Source organism: Myotis davidii, unplaced genomic scaffold (assembly GCF_000327345.1).
Source record: "Myotis davidii unplaced genomic scaffold, ASM32734v1 scaffold495, whole genome shotgun sequence".
Classification (NCBI taxonomy): Eukaryota; Metazoa; Chordata; class Mammalia; order Chiroptera; family Vespertilionidae; genus Myotis; species Myotis davidii.
The window spans coordinates 695972-707812 of record NW_006286239.1 but is presented as its reverse complement, the minus strand read 5'-3'; the positions used below and the strand labels follow the sequence as shown (position 1 = coordinate 707812).

Sequence of the window (11841 nt, the reverse complement as noted above, 5' to 3'; positions counted from 1 at the left end):
GCTGAACTGTAAAATTCCTCAAAGCAAGGTCTTTATTTGGTCATGTTTAGAACTCTTGGCACAATGTCTGACACAAAGTTGTGAATAAAAAATGATTAAAAGTCTACTATGCTAAGTGTCCAGTCGACAGTTCAACCAATCAAAGTGTAATATGCTAATAATATGCTAAGGCTGCTCAACCGCTCGCTATACGTGCACTGACCACCAGGGGGGCAGACGCTCAATTCAGGAGCTGGCCCCTGGTGGTCAGTGCACTCCCACAAGGGGAGTGCTGCTCAGCCAGAAGCCAGGCTCATGGCTGGCAAGCGCCCTGGCTCTCCTGCCTCCGCGACAGCACTAAGGAAGTCCGACTGCTGGCTTAGGCCCACTCCCGGAGGGCTCCCAGAATGCAAGAGGGCACAGGCTGGGCTGAGTGAACCCACGCCAAGTGCACAAATTTTGTGCACCAGGCCTCTAGTAAATTAATAAACAAATAAAGCTTCCCTTTACTGAATATGATAGTACATGTAGCCTTTACCATTCACTTCGAATATACATTCATGCTGCTTTCAATTGTAGTTATGTATTGAATTAACATCTTGGCATCTAATTTTCTCAAAACACTAGTTTCCTTTTGTTAGTATAACTTTGTATCCTACTTTTTGTCCTTGAAAATGCCTTTTACATAAAGACAGTATCTATTTGACTGATTAAAAGAACTGTTAACAATTATTTTTCTCTAGCTTTTTAATACTATTTATCTTAAACAATCCCAAAGTTTTGTTGCTTCAATTAATTTTTAATATTCTATGTTTTAAGACATACTAAAACACCATAAATATTTTAATAAACTTTCAGTACACAATATTTTATATGCTACGTATATTTTACAGATTATGTAATAAGCTGTACTTAAAAAATTCATTCACGCCAGAACCGGTTTGGCTCAGTGGATAGAGCGTCGGCCTGCGGACTGAAAGGTCCCAGGTTCGATTCCGGTCAAGGGCATGTACCTTGGTTGCGGGCACATCCCCAGTAGGGGGCACGTAGGAGGCAGCTGATCGATGTTTCTCTCTCATTGATGTTTCTAACTCTCTATCCCTCTCCCTTCCTCTCTGCAAAAAAATCAATAAAATATATTAAAAAAAATTCATTCACTCAATAAATATTTAGTGAAGACCTATTATGTGCCACACATCGTGCTTGGGTCTGGGAAATACAATAAATATAGTAGTATAGCGAATAGAACAAAGGATAAGACAGATAAGCTCCCTATACAAGAGCAATACTTTAAAATAGAAATGCCAATTTATGTTCCCTGTAATTTGAAAATTTAGGTTTTCACAGTCAAGACACCATTTTTAGCAAAATGTATAGAAGACAGGTTTTAAAAATACAGGCTCTAGCACAACAATGCGAATGAACTTAATTAAGTGTACAGTGCTGAACTGTACACTTAAAAGTGTGTAAAGTTGCCTAGCCAGTGTTGCTCAGTGGTTGAGCGTCAACCTATGAACGGGAGGTCATGGTTCGATTCCTGGTCGGTTTGATTCCTGGATCGGGGCACATGCCCAGGATGCGGGTTCAGTTCCTGGTGGGAGGCATGCAGGAGGCAGCTGACCGATGATTCTCTCTCATCATTTATGTTTTAATCTTTCTCTCCCTCTCCCTTCCTCTCTGAAATCAATAAAAATGTACATATATATTTTTAAAAATGGGTAAAGTGGCAAATGTTATGTGTATTTTACTACAAATTTTTAAAGTACAGGTTCTAGAGTATACTTTATTAAGAGAAAACTATATGGCTCCTAAAGGTATCAAAATTGTTGGGGGTGGGAGGGACTACAGGGTAATAATGAAGTGCTACAGTACATAAACAGATAGATGGTATAGCTGTGGTATTAAAATTTCATGGCACGGAGCAGGGAGGAGACGAGTAAGAAAAAAAAAAGTCTAAAGAGCCACATGGAGGAGGGGCAATGATAAAAGAAAGGTTAAGAAGCACTATTCTGGCCCTGGCCATGTGACACAGTGGGTTGGAACATTGTCCCTACTCGGAAAAGGTTTGATTCCTGGTTAGCACACATACCTAGGTGGCTGGTTCTATCCCAGGTCAGGTGAGTACAGGAGGCAACAGATGAATGTTTCTTCTCTCTCTCTCTCTCTTTCTCTCCCTTCCCCTCTCCCTCTCCCTCTCCCTCCCTATCTAATAAAAAAAAATGAATAAAAACATATCCTGGGTGAGGATTAAAAAAGAAAAAAAAAGAAACACTATTCTGCAGCAATTCTGCTAAGTTTCAATTCAGCTCCAACACTTACTTTACTAGCTATGGAGCAATGTATTTTGGGTAAGTAACTCAATCCTTTTGTGAATCAGTTTTCTAAGGTACAAAAGGGAGATAATTATAAGATTGCTATGATTAAATAAGTGAATGCATTTAAAACAGTGTTCAGCACATGGCAAGTGCTTAACAAATATTAGCTATTATAATAGCACTGCACTGGATTATAATCACAAAGATTATGCTCTAAGAGTTTATAATTGTAACTAGAGGCCCGGTGCACAAAAATTGGTGCACTTGGGGGGAAAGGGGGGGGGTCCCTCAGCCCGGCCTATGCCCTCTCGCAGTCTGGGACCCCTCAGGGGATGACCACCTGCTGGTTTAGGTCCGCTCCCTGGGGGATTGGGCCTAAGATGGCAATCAGACATCCCTCTGGCAGCCCGGCAGCCCTCGGGGGATATCCACTACCGGTCGGGTAGCAGGCCTAAGCTGCAGTTGAACATCCTCATGGCTGCTGAGGAGGCAGGAGAGGCTCCCACCCCCCCCACTGCACTGGCAGCCACCAGCCTGGCTTGTGGCTGAGCAGAGCTCCCCCATGTGGGAGCTTTTTTTTTTGGGGGGGTCCCCACTGGGGTGCCTGGGCATTCTGGGTGAGGGACTGAGGGGCTGAGGGCTGTTTTCAGGCTGGCTGGTGACTGAAGCTCCCAACCTCTCCTTTTTTCCATTTTTTTTTATTCTGGGATTTATTTACCTACTATGGTTGTCACTGGAACTGAGAGCCGGCTTTAGCTCTGAGACCTTGGCTGCTGAAAGCAGATATCTGGGTTTGTTTGGGTTCTATAATTGTAACCCTGTTGTGGCCCTGCTAGCTCCAGCTCTGACGGCTGAAAACAGGTTTCTGGGGTTTATTTACCTTCTATAATTGCAACATTGTTTCTTAGGGTGCAGCTCAGAGGCCGGCAGCAGCAGGCGGGGAACCTTGGCTTCCTCCATCACTGGAGCAAGCAAGCCTCCTGTTCACTTCAGCTGCCTGGCTGCCGGCCGCCATCATGGTTGGCAGTTAATTTGCATATCACCCTGATTAGCCAATGGGAAGCGTGTTGGAAGTACTGTTAATTATCATGTTTGTCTATTATTAGATAGGATTATATGTTTTGTAAGGGTTAAGTTTTCATTAAATATGTATGTTCCTCATAAGAATCTCTAGTTTTTATTTTATCTATGTTATTCATTAAATCAGCAAACATTAACTGAACAACTGCTATCTGCCAGACACTATGAAAGAAATGAACCACATAAGAAAGAGTTCATGCTCTCAGGTATAATAAAGTGAAGGAAGACAGACAGGAAAATCAAAAGCAACAATACTGTGCACCTTTCTGCATAAAACAAAGACTGGTAAAGTATGAAGGAGTCAAGCGTTTCCTTGCGGAGGAGACTGGGAAGGAGGAGGTGAATACCAGATGGAGAAGAAAAGGTCTTTCCAGGAGAAACAACAGGAATAAAGGCACAGAGGCATGCAATACATGTATTTGGGAAATGAATGGGTTAGGAGAACCATAGCATAGGAATATGTGGGAAAAGGGCAGGTGACCAGAACACAGAAATTGACCCAAGCCGCTATGCTCAATTAATATTTGACAAAGGAGGCAAGAGCATACAATGGAGTCAAGACAGTCTCTTCAGTAAATGGTGTTGGGAAATTAGCAAATAAATGAAACTAGATCACCAACTAACACCATACACAAAAACAAACTCAGAATGGATAAAGGACTTAAATGTAAGACCGGAAACCATAAAAATCCTACAAGACTCCATAGGCAGCAAAATAGCAAACGTATGTCGTAGCAATATCTTTACCAACACAGCTCCTAGGGCAGTGATGGTGAACTTATGCTACGAACCTCTGACACGCGAAATCATTTTTTTGGTTGATTTTTCTTTGTTAAATAGCATTTAAATATATAAAATAAATATCAAAAATATAAATCTTTGTTTTACTATGGTTGCAAATATCAGAAAATTTCTATATGTGACACGGCACCAGAGTTAAGTTAGGGTTTTTCAAACTGCTGACACGCCAAGCTCAAAAGGTTCGCCATCACTGTCCTAGGGCAATGGAGACTAAGGAGAAAATAAACAAATTGGACAACATCAAAATAAAAAGCTTCTGCACAGCAAAAGAAACCATCAACAAAACAACAAGAAAGCCCACTGCATGGGAGAACATATTTGCCAATGTTATTTCAGATAAGGGTTTAATCTCCAAAATTTACAGAGAACTCATACAGCTTAACAAAAGGAAGATAAAAGATATAATCAAAAAATGAGCAAAGGACCTAGACACCTTTTGAAAGAGGACATACAGAAGGCCAAGAGACATATGAAAACATGCTCAAAGTCACTAATCATCCAAGAGATGCAAATCAAAATGACAATGAGGTACCACCTCACACCTGTCAGAATGGCTATCATCAACAAATGACAAGTGCTGGAGAGGATGTGGAAAAAAAGGAAACCTCATACACTGTTGGTGGTGCAGCCACTGGGGAAGACAGTATGGACTTATCTCAAAAGTTAAAAATGGAACTCTCATTTGACCCAGTGATCCCACTTCTAGGACTATATCCCAAGAAACCAGAAACACCAATCAGAAAGGATATATGTGCCACTCTGTTCACAGCAGCACAATTTACAATAGCTAAGATTTGGAAACAACCTAAGTGCCCATCAGCAAATGAATGGATTAAAAAACTGTGGTACATCTATACAATGGAATACCACTACACGGCTATAAAAAAGAAGGAACTTTTAGCATTTGCAACAGCATGAATGGAACTGGAGAGCATTATGCGAAATAAGCCAGTCAGAGAAAGATAAATATCACATGATCTCACTCATATGTGGGATATAATGATCAACATAATTTGATGAACAAAAATAGATCCAGAGACAAATGGTCTGGAAGCCGGTCTATCCTTGCTGCTTGACACAGTCGCTGCAGGAAAGAAACATCTGCACAGCATATGTTTCAAGGGACCTGGCGTATATAGCATACTGTTCTTAATATGTTTGCTCCCCTTAGCGCTATGTGTTTTAACCAAGGTCACCTCTCCAAGAAAGGTTATTTCCCTAGGTAGGGGTTTTTTCCTGAAGTTAGGGAGGGGATAAAACCCCTTAACTAAGTGCCAGGCGGGTAGTTAATCACTTTAACTACAAACAATCACCCTTAAGCTACATAATCTTTACTCCCTGGAATGGAGATAAGAAATGCCCTAACCTTTGCAATAGAAATTGACAGGATTAAAATCAACTGGTATAAATACATATGTAACAAGACAATAAACACCAGAACTTCACTGGAGATCCTGACCAGAACTTGGCTAGAGATCCTGGCTAGGCTGCTGATCAACTGAATGCTGTCTCTGTGTCATTCCTTCTTCGCTGACTCCGTCCACACCTTTGGCGACCCCTAGACCTGCTGGGGTTGGACCCCAGCAAAATGGCAGGGGAGGTGGGGGGGGCGGTTAGAGAGCAACTAAAGGACTTATATGAATGCATATTAGCATAACCAATGGACACAGATACTGGGGTGGTGGGGGCTTGCCCGGGGTGGGAATGATTGGGGGGGGGTGTGAATTGGGGGAAAAGGAGACATATGTAAAACTTAAGACAATAAAAAAAAATCAATAAACAATTTTAAAAAATAAAGAGGGTAAGAATCTGTTCTCTGAAATAGGAAGAGTTATGATCTATAGTTTGGTTACCTCACCTTCTTTCTTTTTTCTAGTATTAGCAGCCATTGATGCTTAACCCTTTGACGTCCAATGTTATTTTTGGAATTCAAACAGTCTGGTCCAAATTAATTGATGGGATTGAATGTTGAACTTTTTAATGTTCTTATTGCTCGACGTTAGACCTGCTCCTAGCGCCTGGTCTGTCAAGTCAGCCTCAAGGTTGGACCGAAAAGGGTTAATGCAGATTTCTATTAATTCACTTGAGGTTGCAAAATGGTGATATTCTATCATTTCTTTTTTATCATTTGGAATAGTTTTATAAAGAGACCATTTTACCATTTGGTTACCCAATGGTACAAGAAAGGTAGAACAAATGCTTAATTTTTTCCCTTTATCGGTTTTCAAGATTAGGAACAGTCCCTATCACCTTTGGAAGACAACCCCTTTTTTTGAGTACCATTATGAATTAAGAAGGGATTTAAGCATATATGATGCGTTTTAATATACTGAATTATTAACGTTGAGACTCAAAATTGTCCCACTTGGGGACACTATAAACCTCTTCCAGTTGTCTCTTCAAAACCTTTGCATGTTTCTAGTAGTCTTTATTAGCATCTTTGCTATATGGTATGATACATTTCCAGGCCCACTAGAATACTTCCTGACTGACCTAGAACCTGTCATTTCTCCAACAAATCCTGATTTCTGTTAGTGAGCAAGGGTATTTCAAAACCATACCCGGGCACTAAGGATATATATTAACACTGGATTGATCATTGTTTTTAAGCCTGTTTTGTGGACATAGGGACAACAGAGGGACAGAGCTAGGAAATTTACACATGCATATGTATGTCTCATAAGTTCATATTGATACTTCCAAATTCAAATTCAAGACTACAGAGTTTTTACTTAACGTTTTCTATATTACATCTGTAACTATTTTACACATCAAGAATCTTGGCTGTCAATGAATCAAGAGATAGTAGAATTAAAATACACTATATTAGGTATTTACCATATCACCCAAATGGATTTCAAAAAAACAACATTAATATCACCACCACTATTGAGTATTGTTAATTTAAATTTTTTTGCATAAGTTTTCCCCATTCTCCCCATCCCCATTTACTTTGTAGTTGTGCTATCTATATACTGTCAGAGCATATAGCTATTAAAGTAAACTCTCGATTTTGTGGACTTCAATTTAATGGAGTTCAAATTTAGTGGACAAAATTTCTGGTCCATATGTCACATGTGAAAATTAACACCGTGTTAATTTTAAAATGCTTTTAATCAAGATTTGCTTATAATTAAATTACAGGCTTTTTGGATTATTAATCACACCTATTTTTAACTGCTTTTAGCGAATAGGCCATATGTTGGAAAAAACACTAATTTCGCTTATGATATAAATAAATATTACATATCTAAAACTATAGTCTACATATTTAAATCCAAGAGTCACCCTGTAAATGTTCGAGGAATGATCAGCACGTGATCACCAGCATTACATGTGGTAATTGGTTCTGTTGACACTAGGCCTGACTTTCTGCAGCAGTTTTAATTCTTTCCAGTTGATGTTCCCAGTGCACTAGGCCACGTCCCAGCCGTGTGCATTTGTTTACTCAAGGGGACTGGTGAATGTAGGCATCTACTAGACCTATTCAGCATAAATTTAAAATTACAGTATACATAGAAAAATTTTCCATGAAATTAAACTTTTCATACATATTTAACCCCTTCCCCAATAATTTTTTTGTTAAAAACGTTTCTTTTTCAGACTAATTTTTTTATTTTGGTTCTATATAGTATTTTTGATGCTGGTTATGAAAACAGTTTGTAATTATTTTTTCTTCCCATTTTTGTGGTTAAGAATAGTATTTCCTCAGGAAGTTTCTAGATGAAATTATTTAGAATGGTACGTATGTAGCTGGTTTTTGAAGGTAAAGTTTTTAGACGAGTATACTCGTCGCCGACTGAAAAAAGAACATTTTGTGAAAACGTGTATACACGTTTCTGCCGGGGAAGGGGTTAATACTACACAAATGTGTCGATATAAGTAAAAACAGATTTACTAATTTGTCAATTTTTTAACATATGCTACGGAAACCGTCCATTATATAACAGACTTTAGGGTTTAATGGATACCCTCTTGCCCGAATCAGTCCATTATATTGAGGTTTTACTGTATATACTAAACTTTCTCCGTCAACTCTTATTTTCATTCTTCAGGTAACCATATTTAATGTTCACCACTGGTCCTTCCATTATGTCTCCCTGGTCATTTTGTCTGAAGCTCATTCTCTAGATTCCTCAAGGAAGTACTCAAAGGAACAATATTCCCTGAACCACCGTACACTGATAGCAGTTTATTAGGTAATTCTGTCTGTGCAAAAGTCAGTTGAATATCATGTGACTCCAGTTTCTTCTAGCATAAAAACTGATGAAAACCCAATTTTCTTTTCCTTGTAAGTCATGTGTTCTTTTCTTCTAAATACCCAAAGCTTATTTTTTTCCTTTAAAGTCAAGTAACTTTACTAGAATAAGTCTTGGTGTTGGTCATCTGAAACAATATTCTCAGGCACCTGGTATATTCTTTCAACATGCAATTTCAAATATATATATATTTTAATTTCAGAAAAGTTTTCTTTAACTATAGTTTTAGTATTTATTGTTATATTGCTTTCATTTCCTTTTTCAGAAACCTCTATTATTTGTCTTTCTTATTACTTTCTCTTGAAACTTATTTTATTTTTTAAATTTTCTTCTTTTCACCTTTTGTGTTTTCCTGATGGCATCATTTTGCTCTTGCCTATTTTAGGCTTCATTTCTGAAATAATTTTTTCATTTACGTCTATTTTTCCCTAGGTTCTGTCACCTTATTCCAGAATTTTCATAATTGACTTATGTTGTTTTTTCATGGCTTATATAATTTTCTTAGTGCCTTTTAGCTCATTCTGAAATTGTAGGTTATTGTTTTGGTCTGTTTTGTGTACTCCTTCTATTATAAGCTTTTATTGTCTATAGGGAATACAGTTCCTTTTTTTCCCTATAATAATTCTGCATGCTATTTGACCTTGATACATTTCAATTATTCACTTTTATGTAAATTTAATTTTCTTGAACTTTTAGAATAAGGGGATTCTGGAAAGCTTTAACTTCATAAAGCTCACTCTTCTCCTGTTTGGGGTTTGATTGGTTGGTTGTTTCTAAGATTTCTTTTTTTTTAAAATGCTCACCTGAGGATATGCTTATTGATTTTAGAGAGAGGGAGAGAGAAAAATACTGATGTCAGAGAGAGACACTGACCAGTAGCCTCAACCTGGGATCAAACCCAAAACCTAGGCATGTGCCTTGACTAGGAATTGAACCTGCGACCTTTTGGTGTACAGGACAGTACTCCAACTTAGCCACAGAGACCATGGCTCTAAGATTTCTTGACTCTGTAACCCTCTCACTTTTATTTGGACCTTCTTCTTTTATCTTTATTGTACCTTTTCTTATAAACTTACTAGAGGCCCAATACATGAAATTCGTGTAAGAGCAGGCCTTCCTTCCCTGGCTGCCCACACCAGCTTCCCTCTGGCACCCGGGACCTGGGCTTCCCTCCGGCCGCCAGCAGGCATCCAGGATCCAGGGTTTCCTCTGGCTGCCAGCAGGCACATGGGACCCAGGCTTCTCTAGCAGCCCCAGCTTTGTCCGGAAGGTCGTCCGGTCTAATTAGCATATTACACTTTTATTATAACAGACTAGTGGCCAGTGCACGAAATTCGTGTGTGTGGGGGTAATGTCCCTTAGCCCGTCCTGCACCCTCTCCAATCTGGGACCCCTTGGGGGATGTCAGACTGCAGATCCCTGTGGGATCGGGTCTAAACAGCAGTCGGACATCCCTCTCGCAATCCGGGACCGCTGGCTCCTATCGCTCACCTGCCTGCCTAGCTGATCGCCCCTAACCACTCTGCCTGCCAGCCTGATTAATCTCAACTGCCCCCCTGCCCCCACGTTCTGGCCTGATCATCCCTAACTGCCAGCTCCTGCCAGACTGATTGCCCCCAACTGCCCCCACCTTGCTGGCCTGCTCACCCCCAACTGCCCTCTCCTGCCGGCCTGATCGCCCCTAACTGCCTCTGCCTCAGCCCGCCACTATGGCTTTGTCTGGAAGGACATCCAGAAGGTCTCCCAGTCTAATTGGCATATTACCCTTTTATTAATATAGAAGATATATCACTCTGAGCAGTTTCTCTTTAGGGTGAGCTTTGCCTTAGAATGGTGCCTTGACAAGTCAGTCTTGAAAGTTGATAGGAGGCAGACTGCTCCTGCCCTTTAAAGCTCCTCAGTTATAGCTACTACTGTCCAACCAACCCTCATAGTTTTTTAGTCACTATTCTGGAGTTCTCCTATTTTAGGTATATCCGATGTTGCCCCATTGCTTCCTTCTTCCTCTTGCAGAGATGCCAATACTGATTGAGTCTAAAGGTAGTTTGTTCCCATCTCCTTGTATTTGGGGGTTTGTAGAAATACTCTATTACATGATTTTATTATAATTGTTCTAGGCATTTAAAATTTTGCTAATTGCTCTTTCTATCTTTATGTAAGGATTCAGAGACCAAAAACTATGCTACCATCACAATCACTACCAACTTTCCAGAACCTACACCTCCACCAAACCTCTTTCCAGCCTCTTCCCCCACGATTAGCTTTTCCACTATTGTGACTCATTTAGGCACTCACTCATCTTGCAAGCACTGCATGGTAACCCTTTATAACATCTGCTTTTGTTTTCGTTGTTGTTAACTACCAGAATCAAACATATTTGAAAGACATCACTTTGATGAACCAATTAAAACCTATCCTATTGTTCATATCATAAAACTGCCTTAGATTATTTTTGTTCTTCAATAACAAAATCCTCAGGATGGAGAGAATCACATACTTCCACCAAACTGAATTCCGTGCCAAAGAGTACAGAGTAAAAATATTACTGAACACATCATGTATTATAAAGTGAGTCTGAATAACAGTCTTTTTTTCACTTGAGAAAGTGAATGATGCATGACAGGTACTCAAATGTTTTCTGAATGAAGGACTAAGGAAAGCCAAAGTTAGCTGTTTCACTTTCTGCAATGTATCAGTAACCTCTTCTCTGGAAAGAAGTGTCTCCTTAATCTAACACAACCCATGTTTCAAATAAATTAAAGATAAACTACCATTGTGAAATTTTTTGTAAATTTTCCTCATATACCAAATTTGACTGTAACAACAACAAAGAATTATTTCTGGAAGTTTAACGCTACCTTCATGCTATGGTACTTAAAAAAAAACTATAACTCCACAGAGCACGATGGTGTTCCCTGGATTACTATGCCCCACCACAAATACAATGCAACTAATTCAATTAGTGATACACATTTCAAAACTAATTATTTTCTGCAAAATACAAAATGGACAAGAGATCTACTGAAATCATTAAATGTGACCTATCACTCAAAGTCTAGCAGTCTGACTGCTTTCTAGGCCCTTTCCACAGTTCCAATACATTGGTGTGCTAACACACACACACCCCTAACACACATACCTCACACACACATATCTAACACACACAGACCGCCCAACACACACACAGCTAACACACCCGTAACACACCACACACACACACACACACACACGCGAGATTCCAAAACCAATGCCCTTCCAAGTGTATTTTTTTGGAATGGGACACCGGTTCGGCAGTGCCAGATTCAGACATGGGGCGGGGGCTCTCTCGGATTGAGCACCGTTCCGGTGGGGCGGCGCCGGCGGCGCGGGGTGTTTTCCGGGCTCGGGAGGCCCCAGGGGCTCGTTCT

At 39.9% G+C, this 11841-nt stretch overlaps 1 protein-coding gene across 1 annotated transcript in view; it reads right to left on the bottom strand.

Annotated features, from left to right (window-relative positions):
• The window catches only part of XRN1 (5'-3' exoribonuclease 1), a 203723-nt gene that overhangs the window by 191492 nt on the left and 390 nt on the right, over positions 1-11841 (bottom strand). The gene's annotated exons all lie outside the window — the stretch shown is intronic.